Source organism: Myotis yumanensis, unplaced genomic scaffold (genome assembly GCF_028538775.1).
Source record: "Myotis yumanensis isolate MYYU_CA2020_CCGP unplaced genomic scaffold, mMyoYum1.0.hap1 SCAF_4, whole genome shotgun sequence".
Lineage (NCBI taxonomy): Eukaryota > Metazoa > Chordata > Mammalia > Chiroptera > Vespertilionidae > Myotis > Myotis yumanensis.
This window is the reverse complement of record NW_027223755.1, coordinates 65,522,316-65,542,252: the sequence shown is the minus strand read 5'-3', so window position 1 is coordinate 65,542,252 and position 19,937 is coordinate 65,522,316. Positions and strand designations below refer to the sequence as shown.

Here is a 19,937-nt window from a genome sequence, read left to right as displayed (position 1 = left end):
GTACAAGTGGAGAAGCCTTTCTAAACACAACTGTGAACGCTGGAGTCATAATAGAAAAGATGGCTTCATTTGACTCCACAAAACCAAAATAGTTCATAGAAAAAGAAGTACAAATTCCTATATGCATATAAAAACATGCTCATCCTCATAATTAAGGAAATGCTAATTAAACATAAAAAAGAATACTTTTTTTTTTGCCTATAGGCAACTTTTAAAAGTTTTGAAATCCATATTGGTGAGAGATTGAAGAAAGGAGTATTTTCACATACTTTTTGAATGGAGAACATGATAAAACCCTTTTGAAGGCAATTTGACTCTATCAACCAAATTTTTAAATTGCCTAGCAATTACTCTTTTTGATATATGACGAAAGTATGCCAAGTTATTTATTGAGCATTGCTTGTTCCAACAACAGCTATAGTAGAAACAATCTAAATGTCCAACGGGTGAAATAACAAATAAAGTATAATGTGTCCATATGCTAAAATATTATCTAACCATTAAAAAAACATAAATACTGATAAATAAAGTTACAAGATACATAAGTAAATGGAAAAATGTACCTGTGAGGCATTGTCAGGTTTGCATGGGACTCCAAGAACTGAGGCAGCCACTTTCTACCTGAGAGGAGCCAGCCAAAGATGAAGCCACCTGCTGGGTTTGCACCATGAAAAGAATCTGGATCCTGGTTGGTATCATTGAAATGTTGAATTAACCACTTTGCAGCCAGTCTTCCTTCAGACTTCTTGTTATATGAAGTAAATTTTCTTCATTGTTAAGTAATGAATGATGGGTTGTCTGTTGATTGTAGCCTCCTATTACAGTGGTCCATAAGTGTTGCACATAAAGTAAAATACAGATCACAGAAATACAGAACAACCTTGATGAGAGGTCTTAACATTGCCTTCAAGTTGGTTTCTCAGCCTCTCATTCTGTCTTTAACACGTATGTCTTCTGGGGTAGCTCTGTGCAATACTACTGCAGCAGAGTTCTGACCAGAATGATCATGTAGTGAGAAAATATTAAAAAAGGAAAAAGTAGACTGGCTTGTGTGGCTCAGTGGTTGAGTGTAGACCTAGGAACCAGGAGGTCACAGTTCAATTCCTGGTCCAGGCACATGCCCAGGTTGCAGGTTCGACCCCCAGGATGGGGCGTGCAGGAGGCAGCTGACCAATGATTCTCTGTCATCATTGATGTTTCTGTCTCTCTCACTCTCCCTTCCTCTCTGAAATCAATAAAAAAAAATATTTTTTTTTAAAAGGAAAAAGTAGATGTATGAAAATTTACAACATAATGTTAAATTTAAACATTTGACTTATACCCCAAATAGAATTTTTTATAATTTTACCTTCCTGGATGAATGGAAACAAACTTATCAGCAATATATTAAAAATCTATTTCTGAGGAAAATCATTAAAAAACCATAAAAATATGTATATAGGGTGCACGTCTTTCTTTTGCCTCAGGCTCCACTGTGGCTTGGCAAGGCATTGTTGGATCCTATTTTTATTTAAAATTGTGTGACTTTGTTCATTATAGGTTTTGGCATTAATTTTGATTTTTAAAAATATTGCATGAAATAGTGTTTACCCTGATTATTGAGTATTTTGGTGCTGGTTTATACCTTGCACCTGAGGTGAGCGTCTCACTCTCCTTATTCTTGTCTTAGAGGCAATGTGTGCAAGGCTTCTAGTCATGTGCTCCAACTCTCTGCTGTCTAACTTTTGGGATATCCAGCTCCCCAGTTTTCCAGAGACTCTGTGGGTTGCTCCTCCTATTTTCCTCCTTGTCTACTTAGCATCTTCAAGTTAGGAACAATACCTCCTCCCCCCCTTACCCCCCAAAATCCCTGCTGAATAAGCCCTAACAGAATTCTTTGTGTGAAACTCAGAAATATGATTTAGAAATGCCAAAGCCAGTTGTTTATTTTGGATCAAGTCAGCAGATTGTCAGGCTCAAGGCAATATATGTAAAAAGCTCTTTGGAAGTTAAATTTGTTTTATTATAATTCCAAGTGTTTTTATCTTTTCTAACCCATGGGCTGCTGAAGTATTTTCTGCAGTCAGGCTGGGACAGGAGACATTTTTAGATAAATGACCTGGTACTACTCTCTAGAGACGCCATTCATGCTGCTGCATAGGAACTTGCAAGGAGAGGCAATTTGCTGGATTCTTAAAGGGGACAGAAAAGGAAATTAAAAGAGTCCTGAAAGGGTAATCATTTAGATGAAAGGTTTGGTTGAAGGGGCCCTAGATACCTCTTTCAACATGGGATTCAAATGGATTGGCAAAATCCATTTCTGTGGAAGAAATAAAACACTGAAATCAGTGGGAAAATGTCAGTTTCTCACTTAGCATTTTAAAATGTCTGTTTAGCAGGAGGCTTAAAATGTGGCTGCTCTTCTCTACAGCTTGTGTAGACAGAAGACAACCCACAGGCCAGCTGAGACTTTGTGCTCCTGTATTTTAGTCTTCTTGCTGCTGACTACCAGCTCATTAGTATTTAAATCAGCTCATAAATATTTCCTGGAAATTCACAGTTGCTTAACCTTCACCACTATTCATCTCCTGTTCTTTAGTCTTACTTAACGCTTTTGTTTCTTAGGCTGCTAACATTGCTGAAGGGTAGATTTCATTTCATATTCATCTTTCTGATGAATGGTGATAACAAGGAAAGGAAGTCCTGTTAGGATAAGGATGAGAAATGGAGAAAGGATGTAGAGGGAAATTTTACTGCATTTCGTTTGTGCAAATAAAATTATCTAATGATGGACCAAGGAAGTGTGTATAAAATAAGAACAGCCCCAAAGCATATGCCAAGGCAATTCATCCTGAATGAATGTTTCTTTCACATACTCTTTAAAAGCTTTGAAACACAGACGAAACATTTCATTGGGGGCAGGCCCTGGATGTTACCACTGGGGAGATGGTTGCATGGTTACAAAACCTCTTCTGTTCAACATAAGAGCTGTATTTCTAATTATAAAATAATGATGACAGAGAGGGGCCAGTTCCATCATGATTCTGTATGGTTGTTAGTATTCTGCCAGAGTTCAACATTAATACCTACATACAATGCCAACAGCCAGTTCTTTTAAATGAGTGTGAATAAAATTTAGCCAATGAAAAATGGGAGGAAAATAAATATATCATATTTCATTGAACTTAAAGTGCCATTGAATGTAAGTACTATATATATATATACATATACATATATATATCCAATGAAGAAAAAAGTGCTACCAATTAAACTAGGACAAACGGTTGCTTTTAAAATACATCCTGATTTCAGAGGTGAAAAAAAAAAAAAAAGAATGAACCTCTTTAGCAGAAGCATCCACTTTAAGAAGCAATGACTTTTCCACTATCATAAACCTGAGAGACGTGAGAAGCATTGAAAAGCAAAGCTCTTGGGACCAACCCTGAGAGTTTTCCCAGGATGGGGGACACCTATGGGGGCTGACATTCAATCATATGTTCCAAAGGTCTTCTAGAGATAAACTTCAGAATAGATAGAGAGGCCGAAACCGGTTTGGCTCAGTGGATAGAGCGTCGGCCTGCAGACTGAAAGGTCCCGGGTTTGATTCCGGTCAAGGGCATGTACCTGGGTTGCGGGCACATCCCCAGTAGGAGATGTGCAGAAGACAGCTGATCGATGTTTCTCTCTCATCGATGTTTCTGACTCTCTATCTCTCTCCCTTCCTCTCTGTAATAAATCAATAAAATATCTATATAAAAAAAAAATTAAAAAAAACAAAAAAAGGATAGAGAGATCTGCCAGGCCCAGGCAATTAAGATATAATTTTGGGTTAAGAAGCACCCAATCCTGTTCAAAACAGCCTAGACCAGTGGTCGGCAAACTCATTAGTCAACAAAGCCAAATATCAACAATACAAAGATTGAAATTTCTTTTGAGAGCCAAATTTTTTAAACTTAAACTATATAGGTAGGTACATTGTTATTAACTTAACTAGGGTACTCCTAAGTCTTAGGAAGAGCCACACTCAAGGGGCCAAAGAGCCGCATGTGGCTTGCGAGCCGCAGTTTGCCGACCACGGGCCTAGACAACTTATCTGCCATTCAAGAATGCACAAAATTTGGTTTGAAACTATGTTTTAAGTTTTCCCCCTTCTAGTTTCCTATATGTAATCTGTACTTTGCGCCTGTCCTAACTCCAGTCCCTTTTCTGATTTGGGGTTCTAGATTCCCAACATCTCCATATCCCAACGTCCTTCCAGCAAATGACCTTTTTAATTAAATATGACAAAATTGTATTCAGTTGCTTATCTGCAAAGGTCCCTGAGACATTGCTTTTCTTTTCTTTTTTTCTCTGATGAGTGTCAATAGTTTATTTTGATGTAAAGACAGGAAGCTGGAAAATACACTGTATTTAAAATCTTGGAAACCCCCTCCCCCCAGAACTAATCTGTTCAAACTCAGATACTTAAAAATTACAGCAACAAAACAAAAGCACGAAAAAAAAGAAAACCAGATGGAGAAGGTAGCCTGGGCCAGTAGTGTCACTAGGTGTGGACAACTGAGGTGCTGAACAGGAGCTTCTGTCCCTTCCCTTCCCTTCCCTTCCCTTCCCTTCCCTTCCCTTCCCTTCCCTTCCCTTCCCTTCCCTTTCCTCCTTTCTCTTCAGAGAGGGCATCTGAAGCAGCGGGCGTGTCCAGTTTCATGAAGGCTGCTTCCATAGCTTGGCTGAAGGAATTTTGGAAACTGGGCACAGGAACACGGTCCGAGTTATCACTCTCCCCAACACTGTCCACAACGGCAGGAAGGACTACGCTGTTTTCATCTTTCTTGGGAACAGTTTTGGGCCACACATCTGCTTTTGCTTTGCCAACTCTCAGCATCTGGGCAAACGAAGGGAAGGAAGAATCTTCCTCCAGGCTCCCAATGCAGAATGAAGGACTGCCCTGGCTCGCAGTGGGTGACCCTGGGGTCAGCAGAAAGTCTGCTTGGGAACCAGGACTTCTGCTAAGAGGAGAAATGGAGCCTTAACCGGTTTAGCTCAGTGGATAGAGCGTCGGCCTACGGACTGAGGGTCCCAGGTTCAATTCCGGTCAAGGGCATGTACCTTGGTTGCAGGCATATTCCCAGTAGGGGGTGTGCAGGAGGCAGCTGATCGATGTTTCTAACTCTCTATCCCTCTCCCTTCCTCTCTGTAAAAAATCAATAAATATATATATTTTTTAAAAGATGCTTTTCTTAAAAAATAAATAAATAAGAGGAGAAATGGAGATAGCCCCATGGCCCTCAGTGCTGGTGGGACCCAAAGCAGAACCAGAGGAGCAAGTATAGGAATTAAAGGCAGGAAACGGCTGTAGATTCTCAGGGGAATGTGGACTTCTGGGTGCTTGCCCTGTTTCTTCCATCTCAATCCTGAGCTCTCCAGGGCGCGCCTCTCCAGCCTTCTTCTGGCACTGGCCTTCCTCTTCTCAATGTCATCTGAGAGTATCTCCAGGGTTTCCTGAGAGGCCACAGGAGAGCCAGTTCACAGATGCTGAACTCACAGGTGAGGGGCAAGTGAGAGAGATACATGTGACTCTGTCGAACATCCTCAGACATGGGATTCCCAGCCATCTCCACCACTGGTGCTGAGATGGCGGGGCTCTGCTCCAGGCTGCCATACCCCGCACGAGCGGCGCACGTTCACATGATGCAGGGAGGCGCTGCTACTGACTAGCTTTGTGTTTTAAACCAGTCTCTTAACCTCTCCAAACCTAGGTTTCTCTTCCGCAAATTGAAAGTAAAAACTATAGACCTTCTACGTTTGCAAAAGATACCCTCCTCATAATCTCTGCCTCTGTCAGTCTAGCTACAACCTGGAGATAAATGCGATACTGCCTCTGGCCTTATGGGCTCACTGTCTCCCTCTTACAAAATTAATGGCAGGACCCAGGCAATGCAACCAAGCAGAAAACCCATTCTGAGTAGAAACAGCACCAGCAGGTCAAACAGCAGTAGCTGAAACTGGCCTTGGTCCTCAGCATGCCTACATCTCGCTTCTGTTTGTGCTTAGTGAGTCCTTCCTAATGGCGTCCCACCCTCCCTCCAGAGGGAAGTGCAGCGCCTGTAAGAGGGAGCTTTCTGCACTCATTGTTCTACACCCCCAGCCTGACTAAAGCTGCTGAAGTGTCTGATATTCTGCAGTTCTGCCAGGTTAGCAGCCGGAGCAAATAAAGGAGGTCACGGTCAGCATTTCTGCGTCTCATCTAACAAACAAGGTCAGGTATTCCTTTGAACAATCCAGTCCCAGTAGCTGTGAAACACACAGAGACAAAGAGCGGAAGGCTTTCCAGAGAGGCTGGAGGTTAGGCACAAGGTGGGTTGAAGTTTTCAGCTTTTGTTGTGGGAGAGGAAAGTTCTTCCCATCCCAGGCTTCCCCTTTTCAGAGTGGGGAAAACGAATCCCGGGTAAAAGGCTCTTTTTGTATTCCTCTGCTCTCTGCACTGCCATGCCAGGTGCAGAGCTGGGTTCCCTGGGGAATCAGGATGTCATTGCCCTCGAGGTGTCTGGCCATTCATCCCCATTCTTACCATTTATCACTACTGCAAACTCAGAGCCTTGAAACAGATGAAAGAGAATGTTGGAAAAGCGAGTGAAAGAAAGGGGTGCTCTGGAGATCAGAGCCAAGAGCTGAGGTTCCGGCCAAAAGGGAACTTCAGTTGAGGGGGGACTGTGAGTTCTCTGGTCTTTCCCCCAGTTACCCTTGCCAGATAATCCCTGTAAACGGAAACCAACCTATGTCCACAAACACCTCTGTGTACCTTCTGTTTTTAACTCTCCAAAGGCATATTTTTCAATCTCTTTTCTTATAACAAATGATGTAATTAATGTTATTCTGGCTAATGAAAAAGAGGATAACATTCTTTAGAGCAGTGGTTCTCAACCTTCCTAATGCCGCGACCCTTTAATACAGTTCCTCATGTTGTGGTGACCCCCAATTTCATTGTTACAAATTGAACATAATTAAAGCATAGTGATTAATCACAAAAACAATATGTAATTATATATGTGTTTTCCGATGGTCTTAGGCGACCCCTGTGAAAGGGTTGTTCGACCCCCAAAGGGGTCGCGACCCACAGGTTGAGAACCGCTGCTTTAGAGAGAGAGCAAGGTGAGTTAAAATCCTGGGCCTCAGGACAAAACCACTTCTGCTGGGCTGCCCCTCCTTTGTTAGTGAGCAAGCGCTTAAACACCATTGTCTGAGGATTGGTTCCTTTTACTGTTTAAGGAAACACTGAAAACTCTCTGAGCAGAAGAAAAGTGAGGCCTCAGTACAAACCCCAGGTGTTCTGTTGGACATCTTCACCTCGATGCCCCTCAGTACCTGGAAATCAACATGTCTGAAGCGGAGCTCAGAACCCTCAGGCACAAACTTCTTTTTTTTTTAACATTTTATTTTATTTTTTAAGAAATGTCTTTATTGATTTCAGAGAGGAAGGGAGAGGGAGAGAGAGAGACAGAAATATCAACGATGAGAGAGAATCATTGATCGGCTACCTCCTGCATGCCCCCCATTAAGGATCGAGTCTGCAACCTGGGCATGTGCCTTGACTGGGAATTGAACCATTCCTGGTTCATAGGTCGCTGCTTAACCACTGAGACACACTGGCCTGCCTTTTCACAGTTCCTGTTTGTAGGTGTCTGGTACCATCCAGACACCTGGGAGTCATCTTAGATACCTCCCCGCCCGCTCTCTCCCCCCATTCTATCAGTCAACAAGGCCTGCATAGCTCTCAAATCTATTATTTCCTTATCCTTACTGCCCTGATTTCAGGATTCATTTCTCTGAGGTGGCCTCTGACAACCAATTGTTTTGTCTGGCATTTAGTTCTCCATCCTGTTTTGCTCCATTCCATCCTTCAAATGGAGGCATAAGCAACCTTTCTAAAAGGCAAATCCTATCCTGACTCTCACCTGCCCTAACATCTGTTACCCAGTAAGTAATGCTGTTCCCTGGCATTGCTCATGAATGGACTCCTGCCTACTTTACAGCTTCAGCTCCTGCCACTCCTTCTTTTGTACCAAGCACTCTGGTCATGCCAAAAGATTTGAAATTCCTAATTGGCCCATAGCCTTTCACACCTTCATTCCTCTGTGTTTGCTTTTCACTGGTTCCTTATATAAATATTTACTAAGCACCTCCTAAAAATGTGCCAGCCACTCTTTAAAGCTCTAGAGAAACAGTAGTGAGCAAGACAGCCCAAATCCGTGATCTCCTGGGATTTCTAGTGAGAGGACAGAATCAACCAGCCTCAAATATTAACAAAAAAAAAAAATCTAAGTTCCTTTCTATTACATCTCGTCAGATCCCAGTCATCTCCCCGACTATCTTCAGGACTTTGTTGTGTATAATATTTCTATGCTTATAGATATACAAAGCTATATAAAAAAATATAAAATTTACTCACATAAATACACATATAAAATATTCTTCAATTTCTTTATTTTATCCAACAATATATCTTGAAGGTAATTCTATGTCAGTATAAAAGTAAATTATTTTATTTTTATTTTTCCCCCAGTACATTGATTTTCTCTTGGGAAAAACCACCTCCCACTCTGTTTATGTGGCTGATCACCTGAACTTCTCCGTTCAGGAGGAGGGCTATGACCCATTTTAGGCCAATTAGTGTCACAGGAGTGGTTCAGGGGTGGATGTATGCCTCTGTCTGGGCCAATGAAAGTCATCTCTGAGAATTCTGCTAGTTGCTATGCTGATGGTCTCCCGGGTCTCCTCTTGCCCTCATGTCTAAACCTGTGAGCCTGAAACATTCCATCATTTGCAGCAGTCTTCTCCAGAGAGCCATCTGGGATTTGATGTTATCTTACAATCTGATTCTGTATGTCTCCCATATTTTAAGGATTTAAAAAAAATCATTGCTGGCTCACAGAGAACACTACATTTTGCTTTTCAGGTCAATTTTAGACTTTTAAGCTAACTCTCTGTTGCTTCTGTTACATAGTAACCAGCACATTGCCTTGTGATTATCTATGTGCTGATCTGCCTTTGGACTGGACTCTTTTCAGATAAACAATGACTCATTACCTGTCTGTCTGGCATTTGGTAGTCACTCATAAATATTTGTTGAATAACTAATTAAATAAAAAGTTGACCTTACATTCACCTTCCCTGGATTGGTTCAAGAGACTCTAGTGCTTTTCAAAGTACAAAGTCTTTGTGCTACCCTGTGATGGATTGAATTATCAGCAAATATTTACTCCCCTCACCAGGATTCCATGAACACAGGATATTTCCCTTCCATTGACTTTTGTCTTGGTCATGTTTCTCCCTTTGGCCAATGGGATATTAGCAGACAAGGTGTGAGCAGAGGCGTGGCATCTGCTTGGGTGGTAGGGTTTGCCATCTCACACTCCTGCTTTTCTCCATGAGAAGAACCTGCCTCGGGTAGATGTTAGTTCACGGAGGATGAGACGCATGCGGAGCAGATCTGGACCAACAGGTTGGAGCCTAGTCCAGCCTAGATAAGCTGTACTCAGTTTACCTGCTGATGTGTGAGTGAGTGGAAAGGAGGTGCTTATTGCTGTCTGACACGGAGATTTGCATGGTTTGTGATGCATTATTATTGTGGCAATACCCTACTGATACACATCCACATCAGAACTACCGGAGTGTTTATTATGAATGAGATTTTTAAGCTCCACCTTAGACCTCATAACTAATAATCTAGAGTGTTTTTAGAAATCTGTATTTTAATGTTAATAAGATCCTCAGGAGGTTGTGATGCTTACTCCTGGGCTACAGCATTTACCACATTGCTATTTTCAGTGATGTGGAAAGGGCAGTACTGGTGCTCAGACAGCTGCTACACTGACCTACAAAAAACTGTTCTGAGAAATTTGGGGCTGTAAAGAAGCCAGGAAACATGATTTTCTCATGGAATCTTTTAAAGGGTTTGCTAATTGAGAAACCTAAAGGCTTCTTGAGTTGACTTATAAACTTAGCATTTCTCAAAAAGCTATCCTTTCAAGCAGGTGTCTAGTTAATACCTTTTGTTTAAATTTGAATGTTAAAACTAATTGGCCTGTAGAACATTCATTAATTAAACATGTACTTAGTAAGCTCTTACTAAGTATTAGGCATTCGGAAGGTGATGGGGAAATCCAATATGCCTTCCAGCTTAGTCAGCCACATTCCCTCCTTTGCAGAGGTGGGAGTTACTGGGAATGCTTTCCTGGGATGACTTCTGTCCTTTCTTTAGGCACCCACTCACATTTGTTCTCTCTGGGGCCCACCTTATTCCTGTCTGGCGAAGAGAATTGTTTTTAGTAGTCATAGAACAAAGCAATCTCTCTCTTCTGGACACTGAGTTCACCTCAGCACTCTGCCCCAGGTTCCTTTGTCAGTGTACTGCATCCTACCAGGAAATCCCGCCACCCAGCAACCCTGTAGGTGGCCACGGCTCCGGAACTCAGGTTCTGCCATTCCATTCAGTGTGCTAGTCCTACTGGCCGGGAGCATTGATCCTGACCAAGAAACTTGATCTCGGAGCACTCCTATACTCAACTTTCCGGACATGAAATCCATGCTTTGGAAAAGCATTTTCAGTAGCAGACAGAACAAAAGCATTGAAATCTGCAAGGAGTTGCACTGTGATTAACATGCTGCAGAGGCAGATATTGATTTGTTTCTTTGCTCATCTGAAGCTCATCTGCTCACCTCAGAGAATGGTTTTCTGAATTAACCTTTGGTCACAGACTACACAGAGCACACAATGTACTTATTTTTCTCCTGACAATATAACATAATGTACCAAGCAAACTGCCTTGTGCCTTTTTTTTCATATTACTCATCCAAACCACAGCTTTGCCCTGTGAGACTGACCTTCTAAAAGAGACAGCTAGACTCATAATAATGATGTCATCCTTGTCATTTTATATGGGCAATTCCTAATGGTATCAATTGTTGTAAAATGTAAGTATTTCTAGAATAAGATTTGTGCCTTTGATATGTTGTTTGCTACTTGGAATGCCCTAAAAAGTATTTAACAACCATTAAATAGGGGAACAGAAGCAGTAAACTGTGGGCTGAACATCTCTAATTCTAGTTCTCAGATAAGTCGGTAACACTTGGAAGTTCTGTTTCCATCCCTGAGAAATATAACCAGTGAACATTCAAGAACTGCCAGCAGTGATCCAAATGGCACAGCTGAAGGAAGCCCGCACTCCCTGCTGAATCTGCTCCTGGATGAAGGTCAGGATTGGAATCACCACGGCCATTTGCCCTCTGAGGCAGTGCTATCACTATCCCACCCACACTCTCTTTTTCTAGGCTGGGGCTCCCAGTCCCCTCCAGTGCTCCATATTCACTGCGGGTGTTGACTGCTAATAGCAGCTCACAGCTGCCCCTTTCTTTGGGCACCTGCCCTGAGCCAATGGGAGTCCCAGGAAACAGGAAGGTCATGACCCCCTCTCCAGGAGAGTGGCTTGTAGCCAATGGCTGACTGATAGGGGTGGTATAAAAGTTCAGCCCCCTTGTCTCAAGGCAGAACAAACTGTGGTACAACTCATGCTCTAGAACTCGCCCTGAGATCAGGCTGAGGCAGGCCATCTTGGGAAATCACGTCTTTTTCTACCTATTTCCCTTCCTTATTCTGCTTCCCTCACTCTCTTATAGGTTTTTCCTGAGAGTACTCTCTCATTCTGTCAATAAATTGCTTACACAAGAATCCCCATTCAGATTTTGCTTCTAAGGAGCTTGTCCTCAGAAACCCACCCAGACAGGATGAAGTGAAACTTTTTTTTAACAATATATTGCTATCTATAATAATAAAAGCGTAACATGCTAATTAGACCGGACAACCGAACAACCTTCCAGACATCCTTCCACATGAAGCTGTGGTGGCAGGGGTCGAGGCAGAGGTGGTTAGGGGCGATCAGGCAGGCAGGCGAGCAGTTAGAGGCGATCAGGCAGGCAGACGAGTGGTTAGGGGCAATCAGGCAGGCAGGCGAGTGGTTAGGGGCAATCAGGCAGACAGGCAGAGTGGTTAGGGGCAATCAGGCAGGCAGGCGAGTGGTCAGGGGCAATCAGACAGGCAGGCAGGGGAGTGGTTAGGAGCCAGTGGTCCTGGATTGCGAGAAGGTGCAGGCCGGCTGGGGACAACCTCCACCCCCACACTCCCCATGCACGAATTTCGTGCACCAGGCCTCTAGATAAGAATAAGGTCGTTGAGTCCCAAACACTAGTTTGAAACTCTGAAGATGTACTTAAACACCACCTGAACTTTAAGAAGCTGCCAATTGGTCAGTTACAGTTACAAAAGACATTGTTCTGGATACACTGTTCATAGACAGGTCTTCATTTGAATAGAAATCTTAAAATCCAGCAGAATTGCAAATACGAATTTTTCCTTCATGGAACAATTTACTTGTGATCACAACATTCAGGTAATAACAGAGGAACAGCAGAATTTTCAGAAATGAATGACTAAATAGTAGTAACAAGAATAAGAAAATAGGGAAAATACTATCAACAATAAAAAATATTTTTAAAGAGAATAATAAAATGGATAATTACTATTCATCACAGGTAGGGTGGTAGGCATTTTGTCCAAAGGCCTTCTGCATTTCATTAACGTAACTCTATGAACACCCAGTTAGCATAGCAAGGACCCCATTCAAGTGTGATTCACCTAAAAGACATTGGTCTCCATAGCTGCCAAATAACCAGAAGATGGTGGAAAACTGCTACCAAGACTGGAGCACCTCCCTCTGAGTGAAAGATCAGTCCTTTCCTTTTCAAAACAATTAAGGTAATCATCACCTCCATCGTCTAAGCCTTCTCCTTCTCATTCAAAGCAGTCTCTGGAGCACTTTTAGTCTCTTTTATGTTTCGATTTAATGTACTGTCTGCTCACTAGAAGCTGTGCTTTTAGCTGAGCTACTAAAAGCAAGAACGCATTAATCAAACATTAGCACTTTAACTCAAGTATAATCTAGAAGTGGCAGACAGTGAAATTCTGATACCTAATACCCCTAACCTTTTTGGGGCATTTGCCTAGAATATTGACACACTTCAGCAGGTTCCCTTCTTTCCTAGACTGGAGTCATGGGTTTTTAGGTATGTGCTCCAGCTTCCTTTGAGATATGGAGATATCTAGAAATTTATTTATTAATTGGTTATGCATCTCCAGAAAAGGTACACATGTGCACTTTGTCTTAAGATCAATGTCAAGGTGTTACTAATGAATTTCCATTGGCAGGAAGATGGCAGGGCCTTGTGAATCTGGGCACCGCCCCATCACAAATGCTGCTTGGAGATTCATAAACTTCTTCCTCTAATGGAAGAAATGAGAGTCCCTCTCTGTGTGCTCTGGACATTTCCCTCTCTTTTCAACATTTTTCTCTTGGTCTTTCTCCTTTGGACAATCTTATCAGTGGACATATGGGCTTTAACATTACTGGTCTTAAAGCATACATTCCTCTCCCTTGATCCCACATCAGCAACTTCTTGATTTCATGTCTCTGCTTCACAGCAAAACGTATTGGAAGAGTGGTCTCTACTTACTGCCTTCACCTCCTTACCTCTCACTCACTTTTCTCCCGGTCAGGCTCCCATGCCCCCCTCTCCACTGGAACTGCTCTAGTTGATTCATCAGTGACCTCCGTGTTGATACCCTATGAATGACAGGTATTTTTCTGTCCTTGTTTCATTCGGTCTTTCGGTGGCATTCTCAGAATTTTCCTTCTCCTGACTCCATGCAGTGGTGTGCTGGCAAAGTGGCTCCTAGCTGGAGAAGCCCTGACGTGTATCCGTTTCCTTTACCCACAGTGTAAATACTCCCATCACGGCTAAATAAGGCTCCCAATGGTTTCACCACAGCTCACATACCACTGCTTACATGAAAGGAATCCTAACACCACTCATTCCTGGTTTTCTCCTCTTACCTCTTATCTTCTGCTTCTTGCTCTTTTTGTTGGTCCTTCCTCCAAAATTCTAAATGTCCATCTTCTTTAGGCCTTGGATCTGGGCTCTCCTCTCTCCTCCTTTCTTTCTTCATGGAAGATTTCAACTCTCTACATGGATTTCTTTCTTTAAAACAAAATTTAAAACAGGATTTATTTTTATAATAGGCAATAACTTAGAAAACGGAAATGATATAAAAATACGTTAAGAAGTCTTATGCCTATTCCTCTCCATATCTACCTCTTCCCCGTTACCCTTCAGGTAAGCACTTTTATTAGATCCTTGTGTATCCTTCCAGGGTTTCCTTTTGTAAATGCAAATGTTTCCTGTTGTATATGTATGTGTATTCTTAGTTTTCCTCTTTTTTATACAAAAGGCTGTATTATAAACACTATTCTGCAGCTTCCTTTTTACTTCAGTATGCTAGAGCTTTTTCTAGCATATCAGTAGAGCTAGCCACATGATTTAAAAAATATCATCTACCAGAACCTGGCTGGAGATCCTGACCAGAACTTCGCTGGAGATCCTGACCAGAACTTGGCTGGAGATCCTGGCTAGAGATCCTGGCTAGGCTGCTGATCAACTGAACGCTGTCTCTGTGTCACTCCCTCTTCGCCAACTCCGTCCACACCTTTGGGAACCCCTGGACCTGCTGGGGTTGGACCCCAGCAGGGTCCCAGGTTCGATTCCAGTCAAGGGCATGTACCTTGGTTGGGGGCACACACCCAGTAGGGAGTGTGCAGGAGGCAGCTGATCGATGTTTCTGGCTCTCTGTCCCTCTCCCTTCCTCTCTGTAAAAAAATCAATAAAAAATATTTTAAAAAAATATCATCTAAATACTGACCACTACCAAATATATATATCCAGTTCAGACCCCCTTCTCTGAGTTATATATTTTTCAACTGCCTACTTGACCCTTGATATCTCAAATTTCTATCAATTTCCAAGTAATACACTTGTTTTTATCTCCTGTGGTGGATGATATTTGATTGGTCCACCCCATTACAAGGTCAGAGCATCATTTCCCCAGATGCTATGAGTGTTGGCTGCTAATGGCTCACAGCTGCCTGCTTCTCTGGAGAATTGCCTTCAGCTGAAGTGACCCACCTTTTCCTGGAAGTTACCCTCACAACCACCCACTGACTGACAATGAGTATTTCAGCAAATACCAAGCTGGCTACTTCTTCACAAGATTTGAAGATGTACAGGGGATTGCCTGAGCGCATGGAGTATTTCTGGAGGGGCTGTTCAGAAAATCTGTGCCTTGAAATGATCCATTGAACATAGGCACAGAGAGCATATTTATCTGCTGTCTTCCTCCCATCTCCTGTGGCCCATTGGCTAAAGGCACCATACAAAGAGTAAACTCCCTGCTATTCCTGCTTGTATCACTTGGTCTCTCTGGCACTTCATTTGAGTTCAGAAATGTTGGGAGGAGGTAGAGACATGAGGGGTGGGCCTCAGGGAAGTCTGCACAGGGCCCGTGGCAGAGTGGTGATAAAGGCAGAGCAAGCAGCTTTGGGAGACAGACGAGGTAATGAGAATCTAAGGAGGGGCATGTAATGCCTTCTTCTGAAAGGCTATGTGGCAACTTACCTGGATATATAAAAGATGGGAAGGGAATTTAATTAGGAAATTAAAAAAAGAATAAAGAATACAATGTAGGGATATATAAGGTGTCCCAATTTTGATAGAAAACACAGGTTTATAATTAAAAATTGTAAATTTTTTATTGATTCACAAAGTATACAGTATAGGGTTATGTATGGAATAGCACATCGGGTAAATGGCCTCCACGGCTTTGCTGGCACATAGGCAAAGCCGTGGTCTTCATTGGTCTTCATTGTCCCTGCTCCTGGGCCATAATTGGTACTTGGTAATGCTTATCAAATTGAAGGGATTGAAATCAAAGGGCAACAGATATTAGAATCTGATTCAATAAACCAAGTAAAATTAGGCTTTGTTGTTGTTGTTGTTGTTAATGCTCATGCAAAATTCAAATCTTGCGTGAATTTTGGGACACCATATATAACAGCCAGGAATACGGACACTCCAAGAAGTATACACTTTTTATTGCTAAGCTTTCTAGTAGCCATGACCAAGAAGAAAACTTGGTCAGGTCTATAATTCACAGGGTCCATAAAAGATAGTATAGAGATTCTGAACCTGGGATTTTGGATCAGAGCCATCATTTATGGACTCAGTCACTGCAAGCAACAACTCTCAATTTCCTCATTTATAAAATGGGGTAATCAATGGTGTCTACCTCACCAGGTTGTTGTGAGGGTTAAATAAGGTAATAAATGTAAGGAACTTGAAACTCTGCTTGGCATATAAAAAGCCTCAATAAATATTGGCTATTATAGTAACAAACTAGATGCCTGTTGCATAAAGAGATTCGTGCAATAGGCCTTCCCTTCCGTGGCTGCTGGCACCAGTTTTCCTCTGGCACCCGGGACCCAGGCCTTTGCTCTGGCTGGGCTCCGGCCAGAGCCCCTCCGCAGCCGTCAGGCTTCGCGGCTCTGCTGATCCAGGGGCGGTGAGGCCTTGCAGCTCCACTTGGTGCCAGGGCCATGAGGCCTCCTGGCTCTGCTGATCCCAGGGCTGAGAGACCTCCCGGCTCCGCTGATCCCAAGGCTGTGAGGCCTCGAGGCTCCGCTGATCCCGGGGCCGTGAGGGCTCCCAGCTCTGCTGATCCCAGGGTCATGAGGCCTCGCTGCTCGGCCAGCTTTGGGTACGTTTGGCTTCGCTCCACCACTTGGAGCCTACGTATGCAAATTAACCGCCATCTTTGTTGGCGGTTAATTTGCATATTGTCCTGATTAGCCAATGGGAAGCGTAGCGAAGGTACAGTCAATTACCCTTTTGTCTTTTATTAGATAGGATTGTGTCCAGTTTTTAATGTAATTTTTCTTGATGAGAATGAGGGAATTGAAGGCAGACTTCTGAGGTTCTGACAAGGAGATGTGGTGGAATAATATTTTTAATATTTCCTACAACTTTTGTGATATCATACTATGTTAGTACAGTTTGGGAACTATTATTATATTTAAAATTCTTTTTTCTTGAAATATTAATGTTTATTGCATGTAATATTATCATATAAGATCATTTTTCTTGAATAATTGGTGTTTACTGCATGTAACATTATTATATTTAAAATCATTTTTCTTGAAATAAAAAAGTTCCCATTTGAAAAGCAAAAAAATAGAATATTTTTGAAGTGTTAATGTATTTTAAGTATATTTTGTGCATTAAAATTTAATTAAAATTATTGATTAAATGTTTAAAGGTTATTGTTTGCCCCTACTCTGTAGCCACACATTGAGCCAGCAGTTTTTCCTGTTTGCTCTGATAGGTGAAGATTCTGTGAATGAGGAATAAGGGAGAAGAGGGAAAAGACTGCTGTGTTTCTCTAAGGGGCGGCCCTGAGTTGGCCCCTTTCTGGGTTGATGATGAATGCGGGGCTCAAGGGCTGAGAGGGTCTGCTTTGTCCTCCCAGGGAATCCCAGGAAAGATCAAGGTCTGAGACTGTCTAGTCTAGCCCTTTGCTCTTGTGTGTGAGGGGATAGGGAGTGTATATGTGTGTGTGTGTGTGGCGGCGGGGGGGGGGGGGGGGGGGGGGGGACAGAGTGGGTAGAGTAAGAAATCTCAGCATTGCAGGTTAGTCCTGAGTCTCCCAGCCTGGAATAGCCAGCCGTGCATCCACGCTTGTGTGAGACAGGCTCAGGACTATCTCAAGGAGGCCTGGCAGATTAGGAGATGCTTTGTATTGGGAAGAGGGCCCAAGAGCAGATGTCAGCACTGTCCTTATATCCAAGGCCAGATGGGAACTCAGTTGCCTCTGTGGATGCCAGCGGGGAGAGATGCTGACAATTGGTGACTTCTAGGAACAAGGCATGGCAGAGGATGCCAGCATGGACAGATGACAACCAAGGACCAGAGGAGCCCTCTCCATGTCCAGATGTTCTAACAGTTCCCCTCCAAACTCTCTGGGGAGGGAGAAAAACCCTGCATGGACTGAGTTTACCTGGAATTGACTTGCTTCCAGTTCTGCCATCAAGTAGAATGGGGACTCATGATAGAAACTGGAGTCAGTTATGGGAAATACAGGGTTTTAGATAGCCAAGTTCTGTGGCCAGATATATTATAACCACTACATACATAAGGCTGAACTGAGACAGCAGAAAAGGCTTCTGATAAAAAGCAAGAGTAGAAACATTTTCTACTCTGGAAGAAAAAAAAAAAAAGGCTCAGGTTAAAAAGAGGATTCTAGGCTGCAGAAAAAGTTGCGGACAGGAGAGCAGTGGGATTATGTCTCCTTGCTATGTAGGCGGGAGTTTTGGTGACACTTGAAGCAGTTGACAGAAAAATGTAGCAGAATGGCAATATGTCACTCAACAGGCTCTCTCTTGATGCTCTAGAAAGCATGCGTCTGTAGTTTGCATCCAAGATTCATTGCATTACAATTAATCTACAGGAGAGGGGGGAAACAGGTATCTGTAAGTATCTCACGTCTGGTATTTCCCACCTCTGTTCAGAGATCCAGATAACTGAATTCAAAATATGTAAATCTTAGAAGGAGGAAGTGGATAAAAATAGAGGTTTTCCTAAAACAGATATATTCATTAAAAGCAAAAGTTCTCAACCCTGGCTGCTCGTTCGAATCAACCACGAAGCTTTTAAAAATGTGGAGCCTGGGATCTGCCATCTCCAAGATTCTAGTTTAATCAGTCTGAGTTTGTACTTGTGGGGTGCTAGGGGGCGAGGGAGGACAGGAAACGTGACTTTGTACTGCTGAGCACCAGCGGCTTGGATCCTCCTATGGAAAATACCTCTAGCTGTCCTCTTATATTAGAAAGAGCTTTTTCAATTTTCAGTTGGGCACATGGTCACCTAAAATAAAGGCTGTATTTCACAGTGACCTTTGCCTCAAGGGATGGCTGTTGGATTATGTTATCCAGCTTCCTCTTGTCTTTTCAATGAGAATTTAGGATGAATTGGGCTATAAGTAGCAGAAAATCCGGCTCAAGGTGGTTTAACAATAGGGATTCATTTTTCTCCCACAATAGGTCTGTAGGTTGGCAATCCAGAACTGAAGAAGCCGCTCAAATACATCATCAAGTCTGAGGCTCTTCTGAAGTTTCCACTCTGCCATTCTTAGTATAGTGGCTTCTCACATGATGGTAGGTGACAATGGTTGCTCTAAGCATCACTTTCTTGTTTAAGGCAGGAAGAAGATGGAGGGATGGCTCTGGCTTTATCTGTTCTTTTTATTATTATTATTTTAAATTTTTTTTTTTATTGATTTTAGAGAGAGAGGAAGGGAGAGGGGGAGAGAGAGAAACATCAATTGGTTGCCTCCCACATACCCTCCAGGGTTCAAACCCACAACCTGGGTATGTGCCCTGACCAGGAATCAAACTGGTGCACAGGACAATGCACAATCAACTGAGCCACACTGGCCATAGAAATTCCCCGAGCATACTTTCATATTTAAATCATTGGGTTCATGGCTAGAACTGTGGCCTTGGCCATCCTCTCTCCCACCCCCCTGGAACAAGAGAGGCTGCTAATGAGTATTTAAGTTTTCTAACCTCTACACTGGGAGGGAGAAGGGGGCTAAAATGGATGTTGGATCCGCTGACCAACATTGCCCATCATATTCACCTACTACATCACATCAATCATTATTTCTGCTCACTTCACCTCATGGCATCATTCTTGAATCTCCACAGCCACCTCCCTAATTCAAAACCGCATCCCCTATAGCCTCCACTTAAAAAAAAAAACACACCTCCAAAATGGTTTCTATTTGTTATGTGCTTTTGCTGTAGTATTTGAGACTATTCAATTCTGCTATAAAAGACAAAACAAATAGGATGGATGTAACTCTTGTTGGGGTCCAGCCTCAGCAGGTCCAGGGGTTCCCAAAGGTGTGGACTGAGTCCTTGAAGAATGAAGGACACAGAGGCAGCGTTCAGTTGATCGGTCTCAAG

The 19,937-nt window shown here is 42.7% G+C and overlaps 1 long non-coding RNA gene across 1 annotated transcript; it reads left to right on the top strand.

Annotated features, from left to right (window-relative positions):
- Nucleotides 1-9,399: 9,399 nt before the first annotated feature.
- On the top strand, nt 9,400-14,710 carry LOC139008808 (uncharacterized). The gene is made up of 5 exons (XR_011471216.1): nt 9,400-9,475; nt 11,081-11,226; nt 12,688-12,784; nt 14,106-14,199; nt 14,425-14,710. It is a non-coding gene; the product is annotated as an uncharacterized lncRNA (long non-coding RNA).
- The last annotated feature ends 5,227 nt before the right edge of the window (nt 14,711-19,937 follow it).